General features: G+C 29.0%; 1 protein-coding gene across 1 annotated transcript in view; it reads right to left on the bottom strand.

Annotated features, from left to right (window-relative positions):
- Positions 1-16,125, bottom strand: part of LOC119607723 (connectin) — a 115,980-nt gene extending 99,855 nt beyond the window's left edge. The window contains exon 1 of the mRNA XM_037961802.1: positions 15,136-16,125. The gene's annotated coding sequence lies outside the window, so the exon portion shown is untranslated. The remainder of the gene's footprint in view (positions 1-15,135) is intronic.
- Positions 16,126-24,611: the final 8,486 nt, after the last annotated feature.

Below are 24,611 nucleotides of genomic sequence, written 5' to 3'. Positions count from 1 at the left end.
TCGCGTTTTGTTTTTTTCTATTTTTCGCTTGTAAAAAATTTTAATAAATTTGTGGTAAATAGAAAATATGTATATAAAAGTAAATGTATGTTTGTTTTTTTCTACATACATTTTGTTTAATTTTATTTATGTATTTTTTATATATTATGTTTAATAATTCTTTTTTCATCTTAATTATTACAAGTCATATTAAATGACTTGTACTCATGTGTTTAGCATGTGTATTAGTAAGTAAGTACGATATGGTATGTATATTTTGCTTTATGAATGTGTAGCAGTAGTTATAAGTACGTGTTTGGTACGTTGTGGTGTCATTAAAATTTCCCTCCTAAAAGTATTAAAATATATTATATAAGGGTTAACATCCGCTGTGTTTTTAGTATTTATTATTTTTTCAGTTTTTCCTTTTTAATCAAGTGTATACGTACACGTTGAAAAAAACTTTTTAAATTGACATAGATTTTTATAACGCGGGTTCAGCTAAATTAATCTGTAAATAATTTCAGTGATTTTGTGTAAAAAAAGAGTTAAAAGTGATTGAAATTAATTACAGAAATAGACTTACGATTTAATTGCTAATGGGCTAAATGTGAGATTGGTCATTAAGAAATTGTCAATTTGGTAGTATACACAAACCACAAAATGTATTGCATAAGAACTAGAACTGACCTAGATCTAAACTTGACCTGAACTAGAACTGAACTAGAACTGAACTAGAAACTAGAACTGAACTAGAACTGAACTAGAACTGAACTAGAACTGAACTAGAACTGACTAGAACTGAACTAGAACTGAACTAGAACTGAACTAGAACTGAACTAGAACTGAACTAGAACTGAACTAGAACTGAACTAGAACTGAACTAGAACTGAACTAGAACTGAACTAGAACTGAACTAGAACTGAACTAGAACTGAACTAGAACTGAACTAGAACTGAACTAGAACTGAACTAGAACTGAACTAGAACTGAACTAGAACTGAACTAGAACTGAACTAGAACTGAACTAGAACTGAACTAGAACTGAACTAGAACTGAACTAGAACTGAACTAGAACTGAACTAGAACTGAACTAGAACTGAACTAGAACTGAACTAGAACTGAACTGAACTGAACTAGAACTGAACTAGAACTGAACTAGAACTGAACTAGAACTGAACTAGAACTGAACTAGAACTGAACTAGACTGAACTAGAACTGAACTAGAACTGAACTAGAACTGACTAGACTGAACTAGAACTGAACTAGAACTGAACTAGAACTGAACTAGAACTGAACTAGAACTGAACTAGAACTGAACTAGAACTGAACAAGAACTGAACTAGAACCAGAACTGAACTAAGTAGAAATAAGTTGGAACTAAACTGTAATGTAAAATTCGTACACCTCTTGGAATAAAATGCCCTGATCAACCTTTGCAATTAAGCAAACATGTAATTAAAAAAAATATATGGCACTTTTTAAACGAAAGTATTTATGTAGTCTTTTTTGTGTGAACGTTTCTGTCAACTTATCAAAGAATTATATAAATAAACTGAAAATTATAAAAAAAAACTTTAATTGCTAACAAACTTTGACAAACAATTAATTATAATATACACTATAAAAAACCATAAGGAAAAAAAAACTTAACAGTTTAAAACTGTACAAAATTTTAATCTAATTTTTATATAACAAACTTTTATTATACATGGAACTAGACGAATTCCTGTCGACTGAAATTATTTGAAATTTTGAAAAATTTACGTTAATATGTATATATTTTCTACACCAAAATATATTTTCTCACCGTGTACTTATGCAAACATGTGTTATAATGAACCTTCTCATTTCATTATTTTTTTCTCTGATTTTCAGTTTTTTGCCGTTTTTAATGTACATACACAAACAAGCGTGTATGAATACGTGATAAAATATATGTTTGTAAGGATTTTTTGTTGTTGTTGTTATCGCATACACATACATATGTACGTTCATTCTCTTTTTTAACCAAAGTGTATCATCATCACTCTCAACAGTGATATAAAATAAAAAGTTTAACAATTTTATGACCTTCTAGTCAACTCTCAATGTTGCTGCTGTTGATGATGTTTTCCTTTAATTTTTTATTTTTAATACTCTTTTACTAAGTTGTTTTTTTGTATATTTTTGGTCTAAAATACATATTTTGTTTAAAATTTATTACACACTACTAGAAAATTTATGAGTCATCTAATTCGTTTAAACCACAAGTGGTTAAAAACTAATTAAATTATGGCCTTAAAGTTTTAAAAAAGTGTTCAACTAAGCTTTCAGGGAAACTGTTGCAAAAAAAACCAAAAAATTTTCTTTTGAGCATTAAATAATGGAAATCGTTTTTTGTTTTTCTAGGATATAATATTTGTATATATGTATGTAGTTGAGAAATTCATAGAAAATTTGATCGAGTGATTATACGAAATTTGTAATTTTGAGCAGACAAATATCAATAGGAACATAAGTTGAGCTTTGGAAGAACTAGAATAAAACTGGAACAAAAAGAAAATTTAAGAACTAGAACTGAACCAAAATTGAACTGGAACTGAAGTAGAACTGTACTAGAACTGAACTAGAACTGAACTAGAACTGAACTAGAACTGAACTAGAACTGAACTAGAACTGAACTAGAACTGAACTAGAACTGAACTAGAACTGAACTAGAACTGAACTAGAACTGAACTAGAACTGAACTAGAACTGAACTAGAACTGAACTAGAACTGAACTAGAACTGAACTAGAACTGAACTAGAACTGAACTAGAACTGAACTAGAACTGAACTAGAACTGAACTAGAACTGAACTAGAACTGAACTAGAACTGAACTAGAACTGAACTAGAACTGAACTAGAACTGAACTAGAACTGAACTAGAACTGAACTAGAACTGAACTAGAACTGAACTAGAACTGAACTAGAACTGAACTAGAACTGAACTAGAACTGAACTAGAACTGAACTAGAACTGAACTAGAACTGAACTAGAACTGAACTAGAACTGAACTAGAACTGAACTAGAACTGAACTAGAACTGAACTAGAACTGAACTAGAACTGAACTAGAACTGAACTAGAACTGAACTAGAACTGAACTAAACTGAACTAGAAGTGAACTAGAACTGAACTAGAACTGAACTAGAACTGAACTAGAACTGAACTAGAACTGAACTAGAACTGAACTAGAACTGAACTAGAACTGAACTAGAACTGAACTAGAACTGAACTAGAACTGAACTACTGAACTGAACTGAACTAGAACTGAACTAGAACTGAACTAGAACTGAACTAGAACTGAACTAGAACTGAACTAGAACTGAACTAGAACTGAACTAGAACTGAACTAGAACTGAACTAGAACTGAACTAGAACTGAACTAGAACTGAACTAGAACTGAACTAGAACTGAACTAGAACTGAACTAGAACTGAACTAGAACTGAACTAGAACTGAACTAGAACTGAACTAGAACTGAACTAGAACTGAACTAGAACTGAACTAGAACTGAACTAGAACTGAACTAGAACTGAACTAGAACTGAACTAGAACTGAACTAGAACTGAACTAGAACTGAACTAGAACTGAACTAGAACTGAACTAGAACTGAACTAGAACTGAACTAACCGAACTAGAACTGAACTAGAACCGAACTAGAACTGAACTAGAACTGAACTAGAACTGAACTAGAACTGAACTAGAACTGAACTAGAACTGAACTAGAACTGAACTAGAACTGAACTAGAACTGAACTAGAACTGAACTAGAACTGAACTAGAACTGAACTAGAACTGAACTAGAACTGAACTAGAACTGAACTAGAACTGAACTAGAACTGAACTAGAACTGAACTAGAACTGAACTAGAACTGAACTAGAACTGAACTAGAACTGAACTAGAACTGAACTAGAACTGAACTAGAACTGAACTAGAACTGAACTAGAACTGAACTAGAACTGAACTAAGAACTGAACTAGAACTGAACTAGAACTGAACTAGAACTGAACTAGAACTGAACTAGAACTGAACTAGAACTGAACTAGAACTGAGCTAGAACTGAACTAGAACTGAACTCGAACTGAACTAGAACTGAACTCGAACTGAACTAGAACTGAACTAGAACTGAACTAGAACTGAACTAGAACTGAACTAGAACTGAACTGGAACTGAACTAGAACTGAACTAGAACTGAACTAGAACTGAACTAGAACTGAACTAGAACTGAACTAGAACTGAACTAGAACTGAACTAGAACTGAACTAGAACTGAACTAGAACTGAACTAGAACTGAACTAGAACTGAACTAGAACTGAACTAGAACTGAACTAGAACTGAACTAGAACTGAACTAGAACTGAACTAGAACTGAACTAGAACTGAACTAGAACTGAACTAGAACTGAACTAGAACTGAACTAGAACTGAACTAGAACTGAACTAGAACTGAACTAGAACTGAACTAGAACTGAACTAGAACTGAACTAGAACTGAACTAGAACTGAACTAGAACTGAACTAGAACTGAACTAGAACTGAACTAGAACTGAACTAGAACTGAACTAGAACTGAACTAGAACTGAACTAGAACTGAACTAGAACTGAACTAGAACTGAACTAGAACTGAACTAGAACTGAACTAGAACTGAACTAGAACTGAACTAGAACTGAACTAGAACTGAACTAGAACTAGAACTGAACTAAGAACTAGAACTGAACTCGAACTAGAATGAACTAGAACTGAACTAGACTAGAAACTGAACTAGAACTGAACTAGAACTGAAACTAGAACTGAACTAGAACTGAACTAGAACTGAACTAGAACTGAACTAGAACTGAACTAGAACTGAACTAGAACTGAACTAGAACTGAATAGAACTAGAACTAGAACTAGAACTAGAACTAGAACTGAACTAGAACTGACCTAGAACTGAACTAGAACTGAACTAGAACTGACTAGAACTGAACTAGAACTGAACTAGAACTGAACTAGAACTGAACTAGAACTGAACTAGAACTGAACTAGAACTGAACTAGAACTGAACTAGAACTGAACTAGAACTGAACTAGAACTGAACTAGAACTGAACTAGAACTGATCCGGAAACTGAACTAGAACTGAAGTTGAATTAAATTTAAACTAAAACACAAGACTTCTATGTAGTTGAAATTTTTTCCAGGATATTTTAATTAAAATCAGTTGTACATGTTTATTTATATCGTTATTTGCATTGTATTGTATTTAATTTTTTTTTTTTCAGTACATTTATCTATCCGCTTTAATCGTGTAAATTTACCTCGGTTTCCATTTACATTGTGGTTGTAAGTATGTTTGTTAGTATTTTAAATATAAAAATGCCAGCGATTTTTTAAGCTTTGTTTTTTTTTTAATTTTTATTTTTTCTCTTTTGTCTATTAGAATTTTATCATTTTGTCTAACATGATTTTAAATCCCTTGAAAGCTTTGCATTCATTTGCGCATGCAATGTAAAGATGCAAACGAGTAAAGGGGGAGAAATTCTTACATTTACCAATATACATTGTTTTTAGATTTTTTTGTTTGTTTTTTAATTTTAGCAAATGGTTGAATCCAAGCCAAAAGGCCCATTGGACTTTCTGGTGCGACATGAAATATTTGACTCTAGAGATAAAACTTTCATTACATGGAAACATTTGATTAAAAAACTATAACATTTTAATTATTTTATACAACTAAGATTTCGAAAAATCCTGAATTTATTCCAAATTCAAAATATACAAATGTTTACATCGGAACAATTCATGTAATTTGAAACAATTCTTAAATACTTAAGTACTTTCGAAAGAAAAAAATTCTTTAATTTCTTAATAGTTTCACATATAAATTCGACACCAAATATAAACAAATACTCTCAGAATATAAAAATAAATAAACATAGAACCTGTGTATTTTATACCAGAGAGAAAAGGTGCTGTAGCATAAAAGAATTTCATCCTTTGGGGAGATGGAAGGTGGTTATGAGGAAATAAAATAACACAGAAATACTTTTTCACAGATTTTCATTCGTTATTTTACTTTTTATATAAAAAGGAACAGAAGTACATTTGCACATATACATTACGCACACACTCACACATACATTCATATATGTATGTATATGTATGTATGTAGTATAAATTTTGTTATATTTTTAATTTGTTTCAGAAACAGAATGACTTGCTGTCTGTTGGTTTGTGGTTATTTGGTTGATAGGAATGATAGTTTTTTCTCTTTAGTATTTTGCCTTTAGTATTTTTCGTATTTTTATTTTTCTTGCAATTTTATTTTTTGGTATTTGTTTTTTTTTCGAATTTTATGTGAATGTTTTCTAAAGTATTTGTATAAGTTTGTAGGTGTACATTCAGCATTGTGGTTTAATTTCTTTTCATACTTACTTTGCCCTATTTTTCCCAGTAGGGTATTAAAAGTTTTTTAAAGATTTTGTAAATACAGTTCAAATAAAGTGCTAGCGAGCTGATGCCATACCAAGAAAATATAATTCCAAAATACTCTCATCGATGAAATTTTTAAAAAGTGGAAAATATTTTAAATTAGCTGGAAACCATTTGTCTATTTTCTATGATCGGCTTAAAAGGACTTAAGCTGAATAAGAACTGAACTAGAACTGAACTAGAACTGAACTAGAACTGAACTAGAACTGAACTAGAACTGAACTAGAACTGAACTAGAACTGAACTAGAACTGAACTAGAACTGAACTAGAACTGAACTAGAACTGAACTAGAACTGAACTAGAACTGAACTAGAACTGAACTAGAACTGAACTAGAACTGAACTAGAACTGAACTAGAACTGAACTAGAACTGAACTAGAACTGAACTAGAACTGAACTAGAACTGAACTAGAACTTAACTAGAACTGAACTAGAACTGAACTAGAACTGAACTAGAACTGAACTAGAACTGAACTAGAACTGAACTAGAACTGAACTAGAACTGAACTAGAATGAACTAGAACTGAACTAGAACTGAACTAGAACTGAACTAGAACTGAACTAGAACTGAACTAGAACTGAACTAGAACTGAACTAGAACTGAACTAGAACTGAACTAGAACTGAACTAGAACTGAACTAGAACTGAACTAGAACTGAACTAGAACTGAACTAGAACTGAAACTAGAACTGAACTAGAACTGAACTAGAACTGAACTAGAACTGAACTAGAACTGAACTAGAACTGAACTAGAACTGAACTAGAACTGAACTAGAACTGAACTAGAAACTGAACTAGAACTGAACTAGAACTGAACTAGAACTGAACTAGAACTGAACTAGAACTGAACTAGAACTGAACTAGAACTGAACTAGAACTGAACTAGAACTGAACTAGAACTGAACTGAACTGAACTAGAACTGAACTAGAACTGAACTAGAACTGAACTAGAACTGAACTAGAACTGAAACTAGAACTGAACTAGAACTGAACTAGAACTGAACTAGAACTGAACTAGAACTGAACTAGAACTGAACTAGAACTGAACTAGAACTGAACTAGAACTGAACTAGAACTGAACTAGAACTGAACTAGAACTGAACTAGAACTGAACTAGAACTGAACTAGAACTGAACTAGAACTGAACTAGAACTGAACTAGAACTGAACTAGAACTGAACTAGAACTGAACCTAGAACTGAACTAGAACTGAACTAGAACTGACTAGAACTGAACTAGAACTGAACAGAACTGAACTAGAACTGAACTAGAACTGAACTAGAACTGAACTAGAACTGAACTAGAACTGAACTAGAACTGAACTAGAATGACTAGAACTACTAGAACTGAACTAGAACTGAACTAGAACTGAACTAGAACTGAACTAGAACTGAACTAGAACTGAACTAGAACTGAACTAGAACTGAACTAGAACTGAACTAGAACTGAACTAGAACTGAACTAGAACTGAACTAGAACTGAACTAGAACTGAACTAGAACTGAACTAGAACTTGACTAGAACTGAACTAGAACTGAACTAGAACTGAACTAGAACTGAACTAGAACTGAACTAGAACTGAACTAGAACTGAACTAGAACTGAACTAGAACTGAACCTAGAACTGAACTAGAACTGAACTAGAACTGAACTAGTAACTGAACTGAACTGAACTCGAACTGAACTAGAACTGAACTAGAACTGAACTAGAACTGAATTAAACTGACTAGAACTGAACTAGAACTGAACTAGAACTGAACTAGAACTGAACTAGAACTATAACTGAACTAGAACTAAACTAGAACTAAACTAGAACTGAACATGTTGGTGTGTTTTCAAATAAAATAATATTTTCTGTTTTCACATTTCCTGTAAAATATTAACAATAATTCCCTTATACTCGAAAGTTATGGTAATAATTCATTTGTTATAAATTAACTCTTAAAATGCTTAAATATTCTTAAGCTAACAAATGCTATTTACATAAGTATATACTTGCTAATTATATTTCTCCACATTTATGCACTTCAATTCTATTAAGTACTTATTGTCCGGCTGTCCTATTCTAACTTATCGTTATAGTCCTGATCTTCCCCAGTCGACTTTCACCCATTATACAAATACACCTACATACACACAAGTAGACATTGTAGCCAATTATTTAAATATTTAACTAAATTAGTTACTGGTACTACACAATTCTGGTATTTAGTTATTCATTCACACAGAAAAGTACACAACTTGCTATACAGTTCCGAACAAGAAAAGTAGTATTTATTTTGTGTGTATTTACTTATTTATTTTAAACAAGTAATCAAATTACAATCAATTGACGTTCACCTCTTTTTCAGTTTTCAACTTGTTGTTTTTGTCTGTCTGTCTGTGTGTCCGTCCGTCCGTTTGTATTTTATTTGCCAAACTGAACTTGAGTTTTTGTGCAAATTGTTTATTGGTCTTTGTATTTTACAAATATTTGTTTATGTGCAACAATATGTTGCAAGTATAGTATGTATTTATAGTAAGTGTTGTAAGAGTGTTTTTATTTTAAAATACTTAAAGTTTAACTTACAAGTTGTATTATATTACAACCAAGTAAATTTTGTTGTCTGAGGTTAAAAGGGAAAAGAAAGGTGTGTATTTCTTTAAATTGTTGGGGGAAGAAAATTTATACGATAAAAACTGTATATTTATAAACTTATGTGTATTTGTGTAAATAATTGAAAGGCTATTATTTTACTTTTATTTATGGTTATTTAAGTATTTGTTTTCATTAATTGAAATATATAAATGAAATAATATAAAAATGTATGTATTTAAGTTATAAAATGTAATTAATAGCAGTAATAAGAGTTTGAGAAATTGCAATTTTTCATGAATATTTAAATTTTCTTGAATTCTTTAACCAAAATCCACCTCTAATAAGTTTTGTTATGGGCGGAAAAAAAATGGACTTAATCTCTTTTTAAAATATCTTTTTTTAATTTTTAGCTTGATTTTTTTTTATAAAATCAATCGTTTAAAATAATCCCCAAAAATTTTTCACAAATGCTTACAATCAATATTTTGTTTATAGTTATTTAAATTTTTATAAAATTTATTTTTATAGGATTAGTTTTTGTTGTTGTCCATTAAATTGCCTTGAATTTTATGAACATTTAAATACCTAAAAACCATAATAAATAGAATTGAGTTTATTACCTTTATATTTATTTCTAGACTATTTATACCCTACACCACTTTAGTGGGGAGGGTATATTGGATTTGTGCTGATGTTTGTAACATACAAAAATATTCGTCCTAGACATACCTTAAAGTATACCAATCGGCTTAGAATCGTTTTCTGAGTCGATTAAGCTATGTCCGTCTGTCCGTCCGTCTGGCTGGCTGGCTGTCCATGTAAACCTTGTGCGCAAGTTACAGGTCGCAATTTTCAAGATAATTGGATGAAATTTGGCACGCACGTTTTATTTAACCCAAGGACGAAGCCTATTGAAAATGGTTAAAATGGGTTCATTATTTCACCTAGCCCCCATAGAACAGAACCCCCCGAAAAGGGCTTCTGAGCTCATAAAATACAGCACAACTAAGTTTTATAGAAGTCTTGATGACCCTGCCAAATTTCATAAAGATCGGGCCCCATTTGACCCTAGCTCCCATACAAAGTCCCCTTCAGAAAATTGCTTGAATGTCCCAAATTAACTTATAAACACAAATATCCCGTTGAAATTCAGCACAATAAAATATTATGTAAATATAAATATATTCACAAAATTTTATCGGGCTTGGTCCATATTTGCCCCTAGCCCCCATATAAAGCCTCTTTCAGAAAATTAGTTTTTAATCCATGAATTGCTTAAATGTATCGGAACAAGGGAATATTGAAGATAAATGCTTTATTATGAAAAATAAATCACATTTAATATTCATAACTGGTGTAGGGTATCATATGGTCGGCCACGCCCGATTATACTTTCTTACTTGTTTTTGTTTGTTTTATGTGCACAAACTATACAAAGGATGTTTTTTTTTTTTTAAATTCTTAATATTCTCGTCCTGTTTTTTTACACAATTTATAGAAAATAAAGAATTTTCTGTAATCTTCAGCAAATTAAATTTTATTTAGTTTATTTGTAAAAGAAAATATGGCTTTTTTATATTTTAACAATTTTATAAGTTTCTGGTATTTGGTTTATAAGAAATTAAAAATGCAAAATCTTATTAGAATAAATAAATGTGTATTTTTTTGTTGTTTCTAGGAATTTGTTTAATAAACAAATTCTTAAAATTTGTTACTATTTAAAAAGAGGAAATCTTATTATTCTTGTTTAATGCAGGAATTTTTAATAAATAAATAAGTTTTTAATAATTTGCCAGAAAATTCAGGAAACTAAGTAAAATCAATATGATTTGAAAATATGTATTTAATTTTTGGTTTTGTGTTCAAATGGCTTAAAGAAGCTTAAATTTTTTTAAAAAAACAAAATATAAATTTCAATTATTTACTTCCCCACATATTAACTAACAATTCTTTGATAACTAAAATAAATTTTTTAATCTTAAAATAATTATAGAAAATATATTTGCAATAATTTCCACGAATATTAATTCCCAAAAATCAACTGTTAAGCAAAATATTGTTTTAATCTCTTTACCTTGAAAAACGATTTTAACAATTTTGTAAAATACTTTAACAGGAATCACTTGTCACCTTTAATATGAAAATAAATTTATGACTTTGTTTTAGAAATTGTTAAAAAAAAAACGTTCAAAGAATTTGATTACTTTGTAATTGAATATTTTAAAACGAAAAGTTAGAACATTTTTTAATACAAATGAATTTGTATTTTAATTAAAATTAGCAGTTTTTTTTCTCATAGAAATTTACAGCAAAATTATACAATATATATAGACTTATAGAGACCCCTATTTGTTCTATAGAACTGTACCGTAGTTGACATTTTTAAACAGACTCGTCTGTTTGTCTGTCCGTCCTTCTATCTGTCTTTCTGTTTGTTTGTTGAAATCAATATTCTGAACAGCATTTGAGGTGTTCATCATCGGGATCCAAATATTCAATAAATAGGATTCAAAATCAGCAATACCTGCCTATTAATAAAGTAGATGTGAAAATATTGTCCGAAAATACGAACTTTTTTCATTAGGTACCCAACAAAAACTCAATAATGACTTGTACTTAAAGAACAACTTACTTTTAATTTTTTTTATTACTTTTATATTACTTTTAAGTACTCTTTTAATGCATTACATATAATGAGATACGTAAGTTCTTTACTTTGAATTTTGCCGTTTATATTTTACACAAACAGAAAGAAAATAGTTTTTTCTGTGTGAAAACCACAATAAAATAACTAAGTAGTGGTGTTGTGAGTACGACAGCGAACTAACGAACAAGAGGCCCACGTTCGTATTTTGTGTGAGCAGTTTTTTTGCAAGTAAAAAAACAACTTTTGTATTCCATATTTGTAAGAACTTATTTAAGTAGTTATTAGTAAGCAAACATTGTAAGTACTTGTCTCCAATTGTTTCACAGCTTTAAAATAATGAGTTAAAATGGTGGTGAATAAGTATTGAAAAAAGGCTTTTTAGATTTTTATCTCATTGCTTTTTATTATAAGTTATTGTTGAGATCCCTTAAAATACAGTGGTACAGCAAAGACTGACGACTCATTGGCTACAAGTCCAGAAAAAAATTTTTGATTGTAAAAATGAAAGAAATTCAAAAAACTAAACATTAAGACCTTTTATAAAAAATTAAAAATTTTAAATAAATAAAAATTTAGTACCGGTTTTACAGAGCAGGGAAATTTATCTTTAAAAAATATGACTTTTTATGACCTTTTATTTTTTGTTTTTGCAAATATTCAATAATATGTACATCCGTTAATCAAAGAGGCCAAAAAAAAAAAAATTACGAAAAACAATTGCTGCTGTCAAAAAAGTTCTCGCACTATACGTGTTCAAACTTGTTCTATTTTTCTAGGTTTTTCGGAAATTTGATCACATCTTGGATATTAATGTACCGATTTAATATCTAATAGAATATGGGGATCATCAGAATGTAATTCTGAGCCGATTTATGGCTTTTTATTCGATAAAACATTCGGACATAAAACCCTTTACTTTGGCTTTCATGAAACTAATGAATGATGAGACTAACTATTAAATATGACAACACCGATTAAAATGTTAGTTTAGAAATTGGAAGAAATGTGTAAATCTTTTTCGTTTAAAATTTGTTCGTTTTTTTGGGGACCAATTGTGGCTTCATGTTATCTAATGGTTATCTAAACGTAAAACGGAATTCTATTAAACTAGTTCTTCGAACTACGAGATCCATTAATAACCAAAAAGAAATGTTATAGGATGAAATATGAAATTAAATATTGATTATTTCATTACATTTTCGGTCTATTTGAGCTTTTCAATGTTAAAAAATAAAAAACACTTTTCTTTTTATGGCATATTTTTTTTAAATTTTAAGAGCATTTTTTAGAGTATTATTCATAAACTTTTATCAAAGGTTTATAAATAAAATTTTTTCAATAAACCTTTGATAAATGTTTATGAATATGGCAGTTAGTTTTTTTACTACTTATTCAATGCGCTTAAAACGCTAGAGCATTCCCTGGTCATTACCCTAATACTATGTCTGTACTGTCACTTTTCTGAAATATTAAAAATTTTGCTTTAACCCATGTCCTCACTACTCAATCTTTTTTCCAAATTTAATTTTTCGATGTCATCGTTTTTAATATATTTCAGCTAGTATATATTCAAAGCGTATCAACAGGTGGACGTAAGTGGAAGCTGTGAAATCTTGCCTATTATCAGCCGGTTATCAATCAGTAGTAAAGAATTAATAAGCTTCTGAATTAATGCTTCACTTCTCATCATAAGAAAGTAATATTTTGATATTTAGTAAAACCATTTAAAATTTGTATTTGGTTTTGTAAAAAGTTTCGAACTTTTTTTAAAGTCTTTATTTATTGAATCCTTTAATTCCTTATTTATCCTTATTTCAAACAATTTCACTTTACATAGAGAAAAGAAACTAATACAATAAAAGTCTACAAAATTTATAATTTCTTTTAAGAAATGTTCCGCTTTATGACACATCATTAGCTCCTATGATTTTCAAAATCGAATGCCAGAATTCATAAAATTTTCCCTGTTAAAAAACCAGCTTACAATAGCAAAAGATCTCGTTGTATTATTAAATATATAGAAATTTTCTTGTTAAAAATATATATTACTTTGATCAAACTCAAATCAAATTTTATATACTAATTTATTTTTGCACTTGAATAAAAAACCGGCAAATTTTCATCACCAAACTTTTACTAAAATACATATTTCAGGAATTGGAGTTTTATTTATAACAACCTGTAATAATTTAAAAAAAAAGCTTTCAGTCATAGAAAAGCTGATATGCAAAGGAACCTAGAGTCTGCATACTCAGTTTTTTATAATCAGCTCTTATGTCCTTATAAAAGGACTCCAAGGTGCAAAGGACTAACAATTGCAAACAAATATTTTTAATAGTATGTGTTGTATTAAGCTAATATTGATATCAAATGAGAGCTGGGAATCTCTACATTCTATATGTATTATTTATTTTACTCACTTAAACAAAAAAATCTAAAAAGAAATTAAATTTAAAAAAGGTCTCATTTTCGAAATAAACATTTTAAAATAAAACTTTTTTGTGTTAAATTTTCTTTAAGTTCCCTTTTCTTTTCTAATCATGATTAATTGAAATAGATAATATTATTTTGCAGAAGAGATTTTGTCAGTTTCATTTGGTATTAATAACAAATTTTTTATATAAATTTGAAATTCCATGTTTTGAAATCGTATGTCCTTTAAACTTTAAGGTTCTTTTAAAGGGGCATAAGGAGTTTGAAAGAAGGAAGTACATATATACATCAAATCCGAAGAAATACACCTAGGCCTCTATTGGGCCTGTTGAGCGCTCCTTAACCTGTGCCTCAGGTGGGAATCGAACCCACCACCTCCGGTATACCAGACCACTAACCTACCGGAGGAACTGCTTATGAAAAACTAAGTACACAGAGTTAATACAAATGGTCCATAGTTTTGTGTAGACATAGTTCTTTTCTTCAGTGATAATGACTGTTGCACGGTGTTAAAATTTACAAAAATAATTAATATAAGAAATTTTTATAAAAAATTTGTTCTATAAAACTTCGATAAATGATTATGTATATGATTCTATTGCTTTAGATAAATGTGACAAATTTTAAATGTTATAAAAAATTGTATAAAATTTAAAATTTAATTCGAAATCATTAGTTTAACTTTTCATGAGGCAAACTTTGTTTTTTACTAATTTTAAACTTTACAAATTACCAAAGTTAAATCCATAATTAATGGAAATTATTAAGAATTTATTAATAATACTACTGGTTGTCCCCTAAAACAACAAACCATCTTCAATGTCCAGGTTTATTAACCATAAAAAATTATAATATTTGAAAAACTTGTACAGGAATTAAATAACCACTATAAACTGTTTTTAACATTTTATTCTCACAACTTTATTAAATTTTTAAAACAATAGACATGGAATTAACAAAAATAAAACTTTTATTTATTTTAGGTATTAATGACGTCAAAAAAAAACTTACTTGTTTAAAACTATTTATTTATTATTTATTTTGCTTTCAGCTTAAATTAAACACTTTTTGTCAATTTTTATTTTTTATATTTTTGTTTGCACTTCTTTTATGTTTTAAAAATTTTCTTTTATGATTTATAAAAATATATATATGTGAATTTTTTTTTTTCTAAAGGTAATTTTTATATTAAATTTTATGTATGTATGTGAATAGGTTTTTTATTATTATTATTTAAAACAAGATTTAATAATTTTTGCACAAAAAGTTTTCACTATATCATTTGCTCGTTTAATAGGATTTTTTTTATCAAAAGAAAAAAAGCTTGATACACATTATATTTATACAGGTCAATTAAAATTGCATTATAAGCGATTAAAATTTTTCTTTGTTAAGTTTTTTTTTTTTACATTAATCCTTTTTTAAATTATACAAGTAAATAAATGTTAAAAGTTTTTATAATTTTTCATAAAAAAATTATCATTTAAATTGCAGCAAAAATAAAAAAACTTGTTGCTTTTTCTGTATATAACTTTTGCTTTTAGCACAAATTAAATTTTAATTTAAGAAAATTATTTTGTTTTTAACCAATTTAAACATTTGCTAAAACAGCAAAATTTCCATAATTTTTTTTTTAATAAAAAATCAGCACGTTTATTATTTTGTCACTACACAGTGTGAACATTTTTTCTTATTTTTTTCAAATATCCTTTTGGTTGAAAATTTTGCTGGAGTTTTTTTTCTTCCAGTTATTGTTGTAGTTGTTTTAAATAATTTTTTTTTAAAGAATGCCGAGCAACACGTTGTTGACACAAAGACCGCCTAACAAAGACTAATATCACAACACAACACGCCAAGTGCTACATCAAAACACGCAATACACTCACTCACTCTTTTGTATTAAATGATGATAATAATGGAAAAGCAATCCAAGCTATAGCCAGCACAAAACAGCACAACTCCGTCGTTGTAGTCGTCCGTTATCTTGTTCTTCTTGTTGGGATTTTTTCCTACAACTGCTACAACTACTCTACTCTACTTTACTCGTACTTCTGTTGCTGTTGGTTTAGCTGGCTGCTATTTAACAAAAAACAACAACAACAACATCAACAGAAGAAAAAAACACTATATAGAGCTGTATTATTGTTGCTGTTAAAGAAGTCGATGATGATGTTGATGAGAACGATGATGGTGATGACGAGTTGTATGATATCATAATAATGATGTTCCAATTGAAATATCACACATAACCCAGTGATGACACACAAAAATAATATAGAGTTTAGTTTATTGTAGGGATACAAAAAAAAAACTAACATTATACTCTTATTATGCTCACATAAGGCCTCTCTCATTAAACATACTCTGCTCTAGTTATCCTTAAGAACTCTCTTTCGGTATAAATTCCAATTCATATTGTTTTTAGTCCTTTAAATCATCTCAGTTCCATTTCATTCCTTTTCTTTTTTCTATGACAATTTTCGGAGTTTTATTTTTAATTCTCTCCCCATACTTACTCACTCATTCGTGCTCTCCCTCACTGTCTCTTAATGTTTTCTTTCAATCTCCTGGTTTTAATTTTCTCTATTTACTCGGCGCATGTTTATTTTATCCTTATTGTCTGTGTGTTTGTACCTACTCTCTCTCTCTCTCCCTCGTTTCGTGTTTGCTCATTTTCCGAACGTCTGTATGTATTTGTCTGTTTTGTAATATTTTTATATCATTTGTTTAGTGTTAATTTCATGTGTTTTTTCCCTTTTTTTCCACTTTTCTTGTTTTGTTTATATTACCTTGTGTTTATTGTTTACATTACAACTTCCTTTTTGTGCGTAAACTTTAAAGTGCAATGTGTTCACTTGTTGGTTTATAATTTTCTCAGCAACAGAGTTTGCTGCTACAGTTTATTACACTGCAAGTGATGATACCTTAACGACTAAATTAGAGATTGGGGTTTTATACTAAATTTAAATCTTCAATCATGAAATAATAAATGTGGTAGGAACCTGGTGAAATTAATCTATATAAAAGGTCATTGCCATCACAAATTTGAATACCCTACCTTGTCATAGAGGAAACAGCGTTTATGCTGCGGTTTGTATCGAATAAAAACATTGGTCTTAATTGTACCGATCAAATCAGAATCTCTTTTTAAGCCGATATGTTCAAAAATTATTTTAAAATAATATTTCATTAGGAAAGGTTCTGGAGCACGGGTTCAGTTAGTTAGTTAGTTAGTTGGTTAGTTAGTTAGTTGGTTAGTAGTTAGTTAGTTAGTTAGTTAGTTAGTTAGTTAGTAGTTAGTTAGTTAGTTAGTTAGTTAGTTAGTTAGTTAGTTAGTTAGTTAGTTAGTTAGTTAGTTAGTTAGTTAGTTAGTTAGTTAGTTAGTTAGTAGTTAGTTAGTTAGTTAGTTAGTTATTAGTTAGTAGTTAGTTAGTTAGTTAGTTAGTTAGTTAGTTAGTTAGTTAGTTAGTTAGTTAGTTAGTTAGTTAGTTAGTTAGTTAGTTAGTTAGTTAGTTAGTTAGTTAGTTAGTTAGTTAGTTAGTTAGTTAGTAGTTAGTTAGTTAGTTAGTTAGTTAGTTAGTTAGTTAGTTAGTTAGTAGTTAGTTAGTTAGTTAGTTAGTTAGTTAGTTAGTTAGTAGTTAGTTAGTTAGTTAGTTAGTTAGTTAGTTAGTTAGTTAGTTAGTTAGTTAGTTAGTAGTTAGTTAGTTAGTTAGTTAGTTAGTTAGTTAGTTAGTTAGTAGTTAGTTAGTTAGTTAGTTAGTTAGTTAGTTAGTTAGTTAGTTAGTAGTTAGTTAGTTAGTTAGTTAGTTAGTTAGTTAGTTAGTTAGTTAGTTAGTTAGTTAGTTAGTTAGTAGTTAGTTAGTTAGTTAGTTAGTTAGTTAGTTAGTTAGTTAGTTAGTTAGTTAGTTAGTTAGTTAGTTAGTTAGTTAGTTAGTTAGTTAGTTAGTTAGTTAGTTAGTTAGTTAGTAGTTAGTTAGTTAGTTAGTTAGTTAGTTAGTAGTAGTTAGTAGTAGTTAGTTAGTTAGTTAGGTAGTTAGTTAGTTAGTTAGTAGTTAGTTAGTTAGTTAGTTAGTTAGTTAGTAGTTAGTTAGTTAGTTAGTTAGTTAGTTAGTTAGTTAGTTAGTTAGTTAGTTAGTTAGTTAGTTAGTAGTTAGTTAGTTAGTTAGTTAGTTAGTTAGTTAGTTAGTTAGTTAGTTAGTTAGTTAGTTAGTTAGTTAGTTAGTTAGTTAGTTAGTTAGTAGTTAGTTAGTTAGTTAGTTAGTAGTAGTTAGTTAGTTAGTTAGTTAGTTAGTTAGTTAGTTAGTTAGTTAGTTAGTTAGTTAGTTAGTAGTTAGTTAGTTAGTTAGTTAGTAGTTAGTTAGTTAGTTAGTTAGTTAGTAGTTAGTTAGTAGTTAGTTAGTTAGTTAGTTAGTTAGTTAGTTAGTTAGTTAGTTAGTTAGTTAGTTAGTTAGTTAGTTAGTTAGTTAGTTAGTTAGTTAGTTAGTTAGTTAGTTAGTTAGTTAGTTAGTTAGTTAGTTAGTTAGTTAGTTAGTTAGTTAGTAGTTAGTTAGTTAGTAGTTAGTTAGTTAGTTAGTTAGTTAGTTAGTAGTAGTTAGTTTGTTTGTTTCTTATAATCCTTCTCAATATCCCTACTATCCTCAATCTATCCCTACCATCTGGCAACTCATAAGCCACTAACTTCTATTTATTATTTTATTTTATATTTTTGTATTTTATTTTAATATTAAAATATTTTTACTCTCACTAGTTCATGTACAAACAAACGTATACAAACAGTAGCAGGAGCAGCACATTTTTCATATTTTACTTCTTCCTGTATCATTTTGTTTGTGATTTGTTTTATTTATTTTTTACAACATCCAGTTGTACTCAGATCCCTCTCTTGCCCCCAACGTTCCTCAATTCATACGCCAAAGAGGAGCATTAGTCGTAGAGTAAGTGAGTGTTCATCATCAGTTCAGTTCTACTTTGCCCCTAAGAAAATGAACTGAATTTATCCTAGATTTTTACTCTATAACTATGTGTATGATTTGAGGCTGCTAGGAGCGAAATGGGAAAAAAACTTCATTGATTTTGTTCATGTTGATTTTTTTGCCTTTTTATGAGTTGAATTTTATTTTTATTTTTTATTATTTTTCATGCGAATTGTATATAAAAGAAATGTTTTTGTTTTTATAAATTTCTTTTTATACATACATACATATGTATGTATGTGTTTCTATATTTATATAAATGTACTTTTATGTGTAGATCCTGCAAAAGCGTCCTGTTCATAAGTATGTCGGTTGGTTGGCGTGAGTATGAATTTTTGCAACAGGTTCCCATTACTTATAATGTTTTCTGTTCTTGTTGTTGCTATTGTGAGTATGAGTTCTCTTACACTTAACGTTTGTACTGATGTTTTCTTTTTTCGTCCTAGTAGTCAACGTTCTCATCGTCGTTGTTGTTGTCATTAAATATTTCTCTAGTGTTTACATTTCGTTTTTCTGCTCCCTTTTATTTTTGATTTATTTTATTTCATTTTTGTTATTATTTGTTTGTTGTTATAATAACAATTTTTTCATGCAATTTTTGTTTGTTTATGTATGCGTCTGTATGTATTGTATTTAAATGTATTTGTACATCAAAGGATTTTTCCATCCTAAGTTTTTTAGTATGTCTACATGCTTCATATATAGAATTCTTTTGGAGTTATATAAAAACAACAATAATAATCGTAGTTAGGTGAACCGGATTTTCAGTTTAATCGTTCATTTAGAAGGAGGTTATACATATTAATTTAATTCTTCAATTTAATTAGAAGATTTCTAGGATTAAACAGCTTCACAGAAATCTTGTTTTTGTGAACAAGTAGCAAAAAACTGTGTAACTAAACTAACTAAAAAAGAAGAAAGAAAGAAAGAAAGAAAGAAAGAAAGCAAATAAAAGAAACGAAAAGATCAATAAAGAAAAACAATAAAGAAAACGAACGAACGAACGAACGAACGAACGAACGAACGAACGAACGAACGAACGAACGAACGAAGAACGAACGAACGAAGAACGAAACGAACGAACGAAACGAACGAACGAACGAACGAACGAAGAACGAGAAACGAACGAACGAACGAACGAACGAACGAACGAACGAAACGAACGAAGAACGAACGAAACGAACGAACGAAACGAACGAACGAACGAACGAACGAAGAACGAACAAACGAACGAACGAACGAACGAACGAACGAACGAACGAACGAACGAACGAACGAACAAACGAACGAAACGAACGAACGAACGAACGAACGACGAACGAACGAAGAACGAACGAACGAACGAACGAACGAAACGAACGAACGAACGAACGAACGAAACGAACGAAACGAAACGAACGAACGAACGAACGAAACGAACGAACGAACGAACGAACGAACGAACGAACGAACGAACGAACGAACGAACGAACGAACGAACGAACGAACTAACGACAAAACGAACAACGAAACGAACGAACGAACGAACGAAAAGAACGAACGAACGAACGAACGAACGAACGAACGAACGAACGAAACGAACGAACGAACGAACGAACGAACGAACGAACGAACGAAGAACGAACGAACGAACGAAAAACGAACTAAAAGAACGAACGAACTAACTAAAAACTAACTAAAACTAACTAACTAAAAAAAAAACAAAAAACTAACTAACTAACAACGAACGAACTAATAAACAACTAACTAACGAAAACTAACTAACTAACTAACTAATCTAACTAACAACTAACTAACTAACTAACTTACTAACTTTCTAACTAACGAACTAAACCCGGATTTTTCTTCTAATTCTTGTAATTGTCCACTCCCTTTAATTAGCCTTCCTCTCTGCTTTCTAGTTTTGCATAACTATTAAGAAAAATAGTTTCGTCTCGTTTTCTTTTTGTGTCCCCCTCAAATTATATGCGTTTTTTTTACAAAACTGTATACTTTTGCATTATTTTATCTTTACCTAGATTAGTCTACTTAATATAAATATATAAAAGCTATAAAAAAAGAGCCGGAAAAAAGTAACAAGAAGAATTTTATCTGGTCATAAAGTTGCTTTAGTCTTATCTTAGCTCTTACTTCTTTTTTTTAGTTTTTTTTTTATATGTGTTTAATCCTTACTACTAGTAAATGAGAAAAAAATATTTAAGAAAAAACTACTGCAGTTTTTTCGTAACAAATTGCTATAAATTCATTATCCCTTTAGTGAGCCCATTAAGAGAAAATTCTAATTAGATTTTTGTGTGTGTGAGTGTGTTTATGTATGTGACAAACATCAAGGACTTGTGTTTAATTAGATTTTTAAGAGAGAATTTTTCTACAAATTAATTGAGACAACTAAACAGTTAGTTTAAATATGTAGTGTAAAGAAAAAAGACTACATTTCAGAGAAAGTGATTTTTGAGGAAACACCTTGTTGAAATAATTATGTTAATAAAGATGAAATAATTATAATGTAATTTGTATGGAGCAGTTCAAGGACAAGTTTTGTTAATTTTGTATTTTAATTTAAAATTCCAATATTAAGGGATTAAGGTAGGGTAACTTGTAGTTGGGCTATGTCTATACTTTCCTACATGTTTCATTTGTTTTTGAGTTATTTGTGTCCCGCATTATTTTAACCATGCACTAATAGAAGACCACCAACTGAGATCAAACAACTGAAAAGCAATCATATTACTATGTAACTATTTAATAGGAAAAATTTTACCCAAATTGCAGACATTTACTGATCTATTTGCTAAAATCATTATATGTATGTGTGCTATTGCTTACAACCAGCACACAGACATCTAATTTATTTAGCAACTTTAGTTTTCCGTAAAATTTATTTAACTATTTTGTCCTTGTACTGTGGACATAATGTTTATTTTCATAGTTTTTGTTGTAGTTTTTTTCTCAATTTTGATTTGTTTGTCATCACATTTTTTGTCGTTTGTCGCTAAGTTGCCCAGCAATATTTCTTTTTCAACAATTCAGATGTTGACAACATTACCATGGTGATTTTTATGCTCCAGGCATTATGTGTTTATATTAAAACGACTGCTTGAGTCAGGCAAACTATGGAACGAAGAGAAAGAAATGGGATAGGCAAACTGCCGGACTTACGGTTTATTTTGATTGAGTGACAGACAAACTGCCTTGACTGTTACTATTGCTACTACAACAACAAGAACAACTGCTGCTATAGTTGTTATTAGTTTTATTTTCCTAACAAGGAACTGTAAATAAAGTTGAGGTTGATCTAGGAAAGAAACCTACACAAAGATAAACATGCACTTGAAAAAGACACAAAATACACGGGTAAGTAGAATTTCCTAAGAAATAGTCAATACTATTTAAGAAATGTCTCTTTTTCAAGTGGATTTTCTGCGGTTTACTTTTTAAACTCAAACATTTTTTGTAAATAAAATATGTTTACTTGGTTTCTAAATAAATTTTTTTATCTAGTTATCTAAAAATATATAAAAATTACATTTCATGTTTAAAGAGAAGTTAAATTCCTTGAAAATCTAACTTCAGGTTTTCTTAAATATTCCATTGAATAACAATGATTACACAGGCTGACAAAATTTTAAAAAAATTCGAAAGTTTGAAACCAACTTTTACTTTTTTATGGGATTGAGCAGCGCTGAATTCGAATCACTTTTTTTCCATCACATCTGAGATTTGAGATATCGTTTCCTGAAATAAAATTTTTGAAAATTTATCTTTTTATAGAAAATTTTTGAAAATTTCTCTTTTTTATAGAAATTTTTGAAAATTTCTCTTTTTATAGAAAATTTTTAAAAATGTCTCTTTTTATTCAAAATTTTTGAAAATTTCTCTTTTTTATAGAAAATTTTTGAAAATTTCTCTTTTTTATAGAAAATTTTTGAAAATTTCTCTTTTTTATAGAAAATTTTTGAAAATTTCTCTTTTTTATAGAAAATTTTTGAAAATTTCTCTTTTTTATAGAAAATTTTTGAAAATTTCTCTATTTTATAGAATATTTTTGAAAATTCCTCTTTTTATAGAAAATTTTTGAAAATTTCTCTTTGTTATAGAAAATTTTTGAAAATTTCTCTTTTATAGGTAATTTTTGAAAGTTTTTCTTTTATAGGAAATTTTTTGAAAATGTTTCTCTTCTCTTTCTATAGAAAATTTTAAAAATTTCTAGTTCTATAGAAAACTTTTGAAAATTTCTCGTTCTATAGAAAATTCTTGAAAATTTCTCTTCTTATAGAAAAGTTTTGAAAATTTCTCTTCTTATAGAAAATTTTTGAAAATTTCTCTTTTTATTGAAAATTCTTGAAAATTTCTCATGGAGAATTTCTCTTCTTATGGAAAATTTCTCTTCTTATAGAACATTTTTGAAAATTTCTCTCCTTACAGAAAATTTTTGAAAATTTCTTTCCCTTCAGAAAATTTTTGAAAATTTCTATTCTTATGAAAAAATTTTGAAAATTTCTCCTTTTATAGAAAATTTTTGAAAATTTCTCTTTTTATAGAAAATTTTTGAAAGAAAAGTTTTGAAAATTTCTCTTCTTATAGAAAATTTTTGAAAATTTCTCTTTTTTATAGAAAATTTTGGAAAATTTCTCGTTTTATAGAAAATTTCTCTTTTTATAGAAAATTTTTGAAAATTTCTCTTTTTAAAGAAAATTTTTGAAAATTTCTCTTATAGAAAATGATTGAACGTACAAAAGTGATCTGCTCAACAATGAGACGTTCAGAAGTTAACTGGTCAACAATAGAGAGCGTAAGCTGCAAATTTTTGCAAATTTCTCTTTTCTCCTTTTTATACAATTTTATTTTAAAATTTTTTGACAATTTTCGAAGTGATCTGGTCAACAGTAGAGAGCTTAAACAGCGAATTCAGTAGACGTGTAATGAACTACGTCCTAAAAGCGTTAAGTTTTTATGACGTAGTTCCTTTGCATTGCATTACAACGTCCTTTCCTCCATAGCCAATGTTGTTAAGCTTTTTTTTTAATTCTTCTACATTTTCTTAGTTACACTATTCTCATTTTATTGTTCCTGTTGTCATTGTTGTTAGTCATTTTCCTGAATGATGACCATGTTTCCTTTATCCCCTGTAAGTAGGTGTTTTCTATTTGTGGTAGAATGTAAGAAGAAAAGTGAACATTTTCATTTTGTGTCGAAAGACGGACGGACAACAATAACAAAAACAACAACAAGTGTAAGAACTGTTCGGACTGTAAATAATTGTAATGTGTTTGTTTTTTGTCTTCCATTTGTTGACAGTGATAATCATCACCTTATTATTAACTATGGTTTTTGTTTATGTTTGTATTGTTAGTTTTTGCTACTGTTGTTGTTGTGTAGTGTTTATCCTGACGACTTGTTTGTCAAGGTAATGATGCCAAGATATTTACATTTAACTAAAAGATTTACACACAAAATGTATTTGCATAGCAATTTAAAGGCAGGGAGACAAGGATATGATGCATATTTATTATG

The sequence above is a fragment of the Lucilia sericata genome, unplaced genomic scaffold (genome assembly GCF_015586225.1).
Source record: "Lucilia sericata isolate MDLA Ls3-8-SP2 unplaced genomic scaffold, ASM1558622v1 Contig000737F_arrow, whole genome shotgun sequence".
NCBI lineage: Eukaryota > Metazoa > Arthropoda > Insecta > Diptera > Calliphoridae > Lucilia > Lucilia sericata.
Note: the sequence above shows the minus strand (reverse complement) of the source record. Positions and strands in the feature narration are given on the sequence as shown.